The 10828-nt window shown below is 33.9% G+C and overlaps 1 non-coding gene across 1 annotated transcript; it reads right to left on the bottom strand.

The window, feature by feature from the left end:
• Positions 1-423: 423 nt before the first annotated feature.
• Positions 424-530, bottom strand: LOC121216583 (small nucleolar RNA R71). Its single transcript, XR_005912764.1, has one exon. It is a non-coding gene; the product is annotated as a small nucleolar RNA R71 (small nucleolar RNA).
• Positions 531-10828: the final 10298 nt, after the last annotated feature.

The following is a 10828-nucleotide window of genomic DNA, read 5'->3' as shown; positions in this document are numbered from 1 at the left end:
ACAAGGTAATTAAGTCAATCATGTGCACAAACAAATCCTTATTGTGGATGATAGGGGTTGTGCCACAAGATAGTACGTTGTGCCACTCTTCATTAAGTTAAATCTGATAATTATGAGGTCGGATACCGAAGCACCCCAATTTGAATTGAAACCAATGATGTTTCAAATTCTCCAAATGGTGGGCCAATTCAGTGGTCTGCCCATGAAAGATCCACATATTCAGCTTTGATTACTCATGGAGGTGAGTGATTCGTTTAAGATAGTTGGTTTGACTGAAGATGCATTAAGGTTGAAGTTGTTTTTGTGCTCGCTGCGAGATCAAGCACGAGCATGGCTGAATTAATTGCCACCAAGTTCAATATCTAGATGGTAAAAATTAGCAGAAAGGTTTTGGTAAAGTATTTTCCACAGAGTAAAAAAGCAAAGTTGCGAAATGAGATAACTATTTTCCAACAATTAGATGATAAGTCCTTATACAAGACACGGGAATGATTCAAGGAATTGCTTCGTAAGTATCCTCATCATGGGATTCCTCATTTCATCCAGTTGGAGATGTTTTATAACGGTCTCAATGCACATAGAAGATTAATGGTAGATGCTTCTACGAATGGTGCGATTTTGTCTAAGTCTTATAACTAGGCTTACGAGATCATTGAAAGGATTGCTAACAACAATTACCAATGGCCAACAAATCGAGTAGTTTCAGGAAGATGAGTAGCTGGAGTCATGAAGTGGATGCGTTGACTTCACTCTCTGCTCAAGTATATTTTATTTCCTTAATATTGACATAGTTTACCACTAATGGTTTGAATAATTTTGTAGCTTAATCAGCAAGTCAGTATGATGTTGTTTCCTGTATGTATTGTGGGGGTGGTCATTCCTTCAAGAATTTCCCTTCAAACCCCGAGTCTGTTTCTTATGTAAGGAATCAATATCAAAATAGAAATGGACAAGGACCATAATCCAACTTCTACAATCCATCATGGTGGAATCGTTCGAACTTTTCCTTGAGTAACCAAGGAAATGGACTGAACAATCATATGCAGCATAGACTGAATCAATCCCAAGGGTTTAGTCAACAGGTAACAACCTGGTTTACGGTGGTGTCAGAAACAGTGGTTTCGGGGCCACCAAATCCAACGAGTAAGTTCGTAAATATTATATTTAATATTTACGAGTAAAATATGGTTTTTAAAAGGTTTTTGATATGATAATTTATGTTATATAAACAATTTATTAAGTTCAAGTGGTATGACCTTAACGTCAAGTGGTTTTAGAAACTAAGGTATCGGGACCTTGTTTCTATAAAACGAGCCATAAATATTTTTATAAATATTTACGGAGTGACATTAAGGTGGTATTAAAGTTTCGTTGAAAATTTCTAACGTTTCAATGGTTAATTAATTAAAAAGGACTAAATTATAAAAATATGCAAAATTTAATCACTATTTGATTTGAGTGATTAAATGGTTAATTAAATAAAGGAAAAGGGACTTAAATGGTAATTAGACCATTCAAGGTGTTAGTGGACAATAGTGGACATGAATTTGATGTTTTATTTAATTATTAACTAAGGTTAATATGGTAATTTGATAATTATATTAAAATAAATAAAACAAAAGTTTGATTCATCTTTTTCAAGTCTTGGTAACCAATTGTAATGTGGGAAGAAGCTATTTTTTAGCTTGGAGGTTTCGGCAACTTCACAAGCAAATTTGGTATGTGATTTTAGCCCCGTTTCTTGTAATTTTTATGTTTTTGAGATCATTGCAACTAGGTCCAGCTAGCCTTACCTTCGATTTTGAAATTGTTTAAGATTTTGAATGTTTCCATTGATGAACCTTGTGATTTTAGATGTTAAATAATGAATTTGAGATATTAGATTGTTATTTAAAAGTATTTTATTAAGTGATTTTTGATGAATTTATCATTAGGGACTAAATTATTAAAATAATAAAAATAAAAAAATTTCTTGTGAAATTTTTGCATAAATGGGCTTTATTGGATGCCAAAAGTATTCGGCTAGGCTAAATTTTGGGTAAAAATGGTTAATTTTCATGTTTTGGGCTCAAGGACTAAATTGAATAAAAGTAAAACTTTAGGGGTAATTTGTAAAAATGTAAAAAATGAATAAATTGTATAAAATGAATTTCTTATTGTCTAAATTAATATATTAAATGAAATTATTAATTTAGATCAAGATCGGGTCGAAAATCGAGGAAAATGGAAAATAACCAAAATGCCCCTAAACTTTGTTATTTTTGCAATTTAACCAGGTAAGCTCGTATGAACTGTACTATGTATATTGTTGATTAAATTGAATGTTATTATATGAATTTTATTGAAAATGAATCGATATATATATGTTATTATATAATTTATCATGTAATGAAACAAGGGAAATTCAAAGACGTACGATGAATATCGAATCTTATTTGAACATTACGAATATATAAGATACAAATAACATGTCATTAGGGTTACGGTGTTTCGAGTGCTGGTCTTGAGTTTTTGGCATGTGTTGCGGTTACTTGACATCTTGTGTGAGCAGCATCGTGTAGCTACGTTGCAACCGACAACTTGTGTGAGCAGACCCAGGTTACTATGTTTCAGATACTAGTCTTGAGTGTCCTATTGATGGCTGAGGTCCGACATTAGTTACAATACTCGAAAGCTTTTTTCAGCAGCATTGTGTAGCTTACATTCCGACCGACAGCTTGTGTGAGCAGACCCATTTTACAAATCGTGTGAGCTATGACTATGTGTTTAGCACACTTTGTGTGAGCTTTCCCACATATTCAATATTATTCTAAGTGGTTCAGCGAGCATGAAAAGGGACGAATCGGTAAGGGCTCTGATTGAATTTACTACGACAATTATAGAAAGGTATGATGTATCGATGATTCAAGTAAGAACATTCATGATTATCAAAAGTATGATTTAACTGATGCTATATTTATGTCTTAGGTGTTATGCAAATGAAATGGTAAAGAAAACGATATGAATTAAGACATGAAACTATATGAATATCCTTGAAATGTTAATACATGGAAATTATGAAAGTTGAGATAGGTGACAATTTCTAATGGTTCATGTCGAGATCAATGGATATATATGTTATTTTTGCTTATCATTTATACCATGTATGCTAACATGTTTAATGTGGATGCTTAGGCTTATGTCAAGCTTGTGGATAGGATTGATGTTTATGATTATGCTTGTACTATGCATATGAAACATGTAAGAAAAAGGAATGATACGGTAAGTACGTAATTGGGATGTATTATGATGTTTTAAAAAGGTTTAATGAGATAAATGATGTATCCATATGATAGTAAATTTCTTATGCTTTGAGTGAATCTATCGATGTCATGAATAAATACACTGAATTGAGAATTAATAATGTTGTTGAGGTTAATGAAAAGCATTGGGAAAGGAAAGGAAAGTAAGTAAATTGAGAGGTGTATAATTTTATAGAAAGGTTAATGGTTATACATTATGTTCCATAAAATCCTTTCATGTTATGAATTATAAATATGTGTGACATAAATGAGTTTACACACTTCCAAGTTGGTAATTATGGTTTGGTAAATCTTGAGGCATTGGTATAGGTTTAGATTTAACCTATAATGTTCATTATTGAAATGTAATATTATGCTTATGGTTTATACGAGCTTACTAAGCATTCATTGCTTATATGGTTTTCTTTCCTTTACTTTTTAGTTTATCGGAAGCTCAATGGGTTGAAAGCTTGTCGGAGATCTATCACACTATCCAACGATCATATCGGTAGATTTTGATGTCTTGGTTAAGGTTATAATGGGATGTATAGGTTAACTTATGGTTGATGATTAGCTGAATGTCATTTGATGTGTTTGGCATGAATCTAATATGACGTGGTGATTACGTAGCAATTATGTTATGTTTTGGCATGGAAACGAGTTAATTAATAATTGGATAAATATGCACATGTATGGGTGTTTCATGAAAGATCAAGTTGCCATGGAATATTTCTGAACAGTGTTAAGCATGATGAAAATGAATTGAGTTAAGTAATATAATTATCCTAGCCTATTTTATGATGATTTTTTTTGTTGCTAAAGCCATTCATTCATACATTTAGATAATTTCCATTTAGATTAAAATTGCAGTAAGGATCAATCTTTGCATCTAGTGAATTTCACTTAGTTTAAACATCACCATTCAAATTATTGAGTTTTTAGCACCAAATTGTTAACTTATAATTTTACAAATAATCGATTAACACACACAGCCCATGTGGAGACAATAACTCATTTTACTTATTACTTGAACGTCTATGTACACTTGCACAAATACTGTTACAGTACACCCGCGTTTTTGCATAATGCTGTCACTAGGTGGGCAAAGAAGACTCCAACTGTCTGGCTACGAATGCATCTTCTCATGTTCTGATGAATCCATTTACCGTTACATACCTTCTTTTTTCTATAAATTAGCATAAAGTAACACTGCTCTAAAAGTGTTAACGTTAGAAACATTTAAAGCAGGTACAATTCTTGTGCATACAAATTGGATCCACATTTTGGCCTTAGGAAACATGATTACTTGATGAAAGGACACTGGGATATTGGTACTTGGGTGATATTTCCATTCACCCCTACCTTCAGTCAAAAAGTTTATAATACTATCCATATCTATATCTCTGAAGTATTCTAGATCATTTCATCAATGAAATAATTCTCATAATATGGAGCATTATAAAAATCACAGATGATTCGAGGGGTTACTCGCACTTCCTTCCCCTGCACAAGTACCATATCCCATATACAACCTTCAGTATTTCTAGACTCATGGTCCCGTAAAGACGCGTAAAACTCTTGAACAATGGGGCCACTCCATTCTCTTTTGGGATCGTCCAAAAATGTTCCCACCTATGATATCTAACTAAAGGCCATATTTCCTTACACAAAACAATTAATGGATCGAATCCCCTCTCTTGGATAAAGGTTTTTCCTTGAAGTTCAGTAATATATTTCCCAATATTTGGGTTTGTGAAATTAGGGGGGTTTAGATCCGTCGATGGTTTAGATTCATTGGTTTTTCTAACATTTCTAGGAGGCATGATATCCTAATAAAATACTAAGCAAACAATTTAATGGAACATTAAAAATTTTAATTTACGAACCCTTAAACTTTAATATAGAATCAAAATTCCTTTGAATTTCGTGCTTTCCCGCAATGTTTCCATTCCTTGTTTCCCTGAATATGGTTGAAGAGTTTGCGAAGAATAACTAGAATGTTTAAGAAATTGGGGGTTTAGGGTTTAAGATGTTTTGAGGGATTTAAGAGAGTTTGAGGGATTAGTATAACACCCCTAACTCGTATCCGTCACTGAAATAGGGTTACGGAGCATTATCAAAGTTTTCATTTCAAAACAATCAAAAATTTTAAACATTTTAATTAATATCATTAATCATAGCAAAAAAAATCAATAACATACATATTGTCCCTTATACAAGTCATCGAGGCTCTAAAAATACATTAGAAATAAGACAGGACTAAATCGGAAACATATAGAATTTTTTGAAAAAAATGAAAATTTTCAAACAGTAGGGGTCACACGGCTGAGACACACGCCTGTGTCTCTGGCAGTTTGGACATTCAAAATAGGGACATACGATTGTGTCCCAGCCCGTGTCCGTGCCCGTGTAACTCTCTGACTTGGGACACACGCCAAGCCACACGCCCATGTGCCAGGCTGTGTACCCTTTGAAATGGTTTCACTCGCCCGTGTGCCAAGCTGTGTAACAAGCTGACTTGAAACCCTTTGTAAGCTACGAGGGACACACGATTGTGTCGCCTGGCCGTGTGTCACACACGGTTGAGACATACGTCTGTGTCTCTACCCGTGTGGACGAAAAGTAGACCATTTCCAAGCCATTTTTCTCACCCATTCAAGCACATAACTACAATCAAATTTCCACATATGAACAAGCCCTCAAATTGGACTAAAAACATGCATAATCAAGCTGCTCAAGTAAGGTACATAAACATTCAACCAATATGCTCTAAGGCACCTCAAACTAATACATTTAAACATGTATAACCATATGCACAATTTAACCTAAACTTACCACTTTGTTCACATATCAAAATCACATCCACAAGTACCCAATTTCCTATTTAACATTTAGCATCATAAGCCATATGTGCCAACTACATTTTTCATACCAAAATGACCATTTTCAACTTCCATCATTCAAGCATCATAAAGCCACATACATATATCAACATAACAACCATTACAGGCCAAATATATACATGCCAACTTTGTAACAGCCCGTTTTTAGTGACAACAGAACAGTGGTTTTAGGACCATAAATATGACGTCAAAAAATTTATTTTATTATTATTTTAATTTCCGCAGCATGATAGTAGCATCGCATAAAATTTTCGTGAAGAAATTTAATTGTTTGCAAGCTTAATTTGAAAAAAAGACTAAATCGCATAAAGTGCAAAACTAGTGTTCTGTTAGTAAAAGGTGTCAAATTGCTATGAAATTTAAATATGAGTGGCATTAAATGGTAATTATACCATTTATTATTTAAGTGTACAAATATTGGCATTAAATTAAGTGATTTGAATGATAATTAGAAAGGTTAAAAATGTAAATTAATAAAACAACTTAAAATAAACTAAAGTAAAGAAATATATCATCTTCCTTTTTCTTCTTCACCAACCGAAATTAGGGCTTAAGGAAGCCATAACCAAGCTTCAAATTTTGGCTAGCATTAAATCCCTCGCATGTGAGTATTTTTCATCTCGTTTCTAATGATTTCTATGTTTTTAGAGTCGTTATAGCTTAATCTAGCTAGCCTGGGGACTAATTTGCAACATTGTTAAAATTATAGGGTTTTACCATGAATTTATATTAGTTTTTTATGTTTGATGGATGAAAATGAATGTTTGATGATAGTTGAGCAACTTTTGTAAAGGACTTTTTGATGAATTTGTCATTTAGGGATTTAATTGAAAAATAAAAAAATGTTCATGGTAAAAATGTGAAATAAATGGAATATAAGGCTTGCTAGGGACTTAATGGATATTTGGATAGCATGGGTTGATACTAAATTGCATGAATTTTTATTTTTATGAGTTAGGGACTAAATTGTAACGAAACCAAAATTTTAGGGGCAAAAGAGTAATTTTGTCAAAATATGATTTTTGGATTAAATTGAATAGAATGAAATTTGAATGAGCTAAATTTGATTATATAGATCAAGAAAAGCAACGTATGAATTTAGATCGGGGAAAAGAAAAAGTGTTGGATTAATCGATAGTATTTCTCCGTTCGTGTTTCAAGTAAGTTCGTTAATTTAAATAGCATTGAATTATGTTCGAATTGAATGCTTCCATGTTATATATGCATGGATATTATGACTCTACGGAAATATCCAACCAAGTTTTGGCAACTTTGGGATCTTGTTTGAAGGTTAGGAATATATAGGATACAAATGACATGTCATTAGGGGTTACTGTGTTTTGGGTGTTGGTTCTGTACGTCCTACCAGTGGCTGAGTTTTCAGCATGTGTTTCAATTACTTGACAGCTTGTGTGAGCAGAACCGTGTAGCTACGTCTTGACTAACAGCTTGTGTGAGTAGACCCATTTATGGCTCGAAAGAGAGCATTTATATGAGATATGAGATAGTGGTGGTTTCGACCACATGTTCGCACATGGTGTGCGAGATTCCTGCGTATCTGATATTATTCTAGTGGTTCAACGAGTATGAGAAAGGGAATATTTGACAAAGGCATCGATAAGTGATGCTATGAAAGTATGAAAAGGTTTGAGTTAATGATGGTCTAAATATGCTTAGCCATATGCTTGAAAGTATGAATACTTATAAGTAGTGTGCACAAAAGCTATGATGTTTTGAGATAATTTGCTAAGCTTGTGGTTATCTAACAAGGTTCTTGTTGCTTAGGCTAATGCTAAGTCATGTTGGATTATCTCAAATTGTTTTGTGCTTATATATTGAAGTGGTAAGCTTTGTTTATGAATTACAAACTTACTAAGTATTTCATGCTTACTTCGTGTTATTTCCTTTGTGTTTCTAGATAATCGGAAGCTCGTTCGGGTTGGAAGTTTGTTGGAGATCCATCACACTATCCATCGACCAAATTGGTAGATTTTGATGATGTTGAGTCATTGTTATAATGGCATGTATAGGTGTCTGTTTTAATGAATTTAGCCATTATATGTGACTTGTATATATGACCTTTTGGTTGTTGATCTAGTTGGTATGATGTTATGAATATTTGGTATTTTGTGCGATAGTTATCTTGATGTGGTGGAATTTAATATGATGAAAATGAGATGAGGTTTATTATGGTCTGTTATGAATTGTTGGTTAGTATGGATTGAGGCAGTTTATGATGTGGTAAATGGCTAGAATTGGTAGCTTGAATGTGGTTGGTTTTAGGTCAAAATGGTAAGATGCATGATGGATGTGAAGATGGCCCAAAAGGGTACTTGTTGTGCTTATTTTTGGTATATGAATACCATGGCAAATGTGATATTGAAATTGTTCAATTAGTAGTATAGTTGATGAATGAAATGGTTAGGTGTTTATGTAAGTTTGATTGTTGAAATTGAGGTTCCATTTTGGCATATTGGTTGAATGGATAGTTTCTATGTCATGTAAGCTTTAATTTGCACATGTAAAGTGAGTTTTGAATGCTTGATTATAGGTACAATTGGCTTGTGCATGTGGTGTGAGATTGGGTGAGAAAAATGGCTTGGAAATGGCCTATTTTTCATCCACTTGGGCAGAGACACGGGCGTGTGTCTTACCCGTGTGTCCCCTACAGCTTTAAAAAGGGTTGCAAGTTAGGCTGTGTAACAGCCTAGCACACGGCCTGGCACACGGGCGTGTAGGGTTATTTCGAAGGGTACACGGCTTGGCACAAGGACGTACGGCTTGGCACAAGGACGTGCGGCTTGGCCGTATGACCCAAGTCAGTGAGTTGCATAGCTACAGACACGGGCTGGGACATAGCCGTGTCTCCCTATTTCGAATGCCCACATGGCCTAAGACATGGGTGTGTCTCTTGGCCGTGTGACCCCTGCAGTTTGAATTTTTTTTCCTTTTTCTAAAAAATTTCATATGTTTACGATTTAGTCTCGATTCGTTTCTAATGTCATTTTAGGGCCCCGAGGGCTCGTAAAAGGGACCGTTTGTATGATTTTATATGATATTGTTGTGATTTATGTGGTGATTTGTTGGTGATGATAAAATGTTGTTTATATAATGTTTTGCTCCGGTAATACTCTGTAGCCCTAATCCGGCGACAGATATGGGCTAGGGGTGTTACAAACTTAATACCACTTCATCATCTAAAATGCCATAAAACACAAGCCAAAACAAATGGCAACATCATCAGACAAAATATCTATACATGCCATTATAACTAAAACTTAGAAACACCAAAATCTACTGATTTAGCCGATGGATAGTGTGATAGATCTCCGACGACTTTCCAATCCGAATGAGCTTTCGATTAACTACAAAACATAGAAAATGAATAGAAGGTAAGCATGTTATGATTAGTAAGTTCGTAACATATAATGTATACTTGTCAACACAATGCAAAATCTTAAAATACATATGGACCAATCCAACATAAGAAATAAATGATTCATAAGCTTAAATCATATGAGTCCATACTTTTCATTGTCATGAAAACACATATTTCCTACCTTCCATAGTAATAAGGTAAATTGCATCGAAAACTCTTACCGAAGTACTCACGAAGTAAAATCACGATGGTTGTTACCATCCCTTTTCATAGTTCGATAGCCGAAGCTATCCCTTTCCATATTTTGATAGCAAAAGCAAACTCTTTTCATAATTTGATGGTCATCACCATCCCTGCTCATTGTTGATGGTCATCACCATCCCTTTTCATTATTGATGGTCATCAACATCCCTTTTCATAATTTGATAGCCGAAGCTATCCCTTTTTATAATTCGATAGTCGAAGCCATCCCTTTTCATAATTTGATAGCCGAAGCCATCCCTTTTCATAATTTGATGGTCGTCACAATCCCTTTTCATTGTTGATGGTCGTCACCATCCCTTTCATTGTTGATGGTCATCACAATCTCTTTTCATAATTCGATAGCTGAAGTTATCCCTTTCCATTAGTCGGTGGCCGTCGATACGCTGTTGGATTTTTCCATCGAGACAATTTGATATTATAAAATAATAGCATTTATAACATAATTTAAAACTCTATTTAAACATGAGAACTTACCTCAACGATAAAATGTAGAAATGGAGCCGGTTAATCTGAAGCTTTCTCTTTGCCCTGATCTAAAGCCGTACGAGGTCTATCTTGATCTAAATGAATAAATTCAATCAATATAATAATTATTCTGTTCAATTCAATCCAAATTCACATTTTTGCAAAATTATCCTTTTGCCCATAATAATTTGATTTCTTCACCCCTACCTAAGCCTAGAAAAATTTCATACAAACTCATAATAGCCCACACATTTCATTATTCGCAAATTACACCATTAATATTTCACAATTTTCAATTTAATTCCTAAATGAAAATTTCATCAAAAATCACTTAATAAAAGTTGTGTATCTAACAACAACTAACCATTTTCTTTCATCAAACATCAAAAACAATACATACACATTCATGGTAAATCCCTAGACTTTTAACAATTTTGCAAATTGGTCCCTGGGATAGCTAGATTAAGCTATAACGACTCCAAAAACATAGAAATCATTAAAAACTAGACAAAAAAATACTCACATGCAAGGGGATG

This window comes from Gossypium hirsutum, chromosome D04 (genome assembly GCF_007990345.1).
Source record: "Gossypium hirsutum isolate 1008001.06 chromosome D04, Gossypium_hirsutum_v2.1, whole genome shotgun sequence".
NCBI classification, from domain to species: Eukaryota; Viridiplantae; Streptophyta; class Magnoliopsida; order Malvales; family Malvaceae; genus Gossypium; species Gossypium hirsutum.
This window is presented reverse-complemented; position numbering and strand designations above follow the sequence as displayed.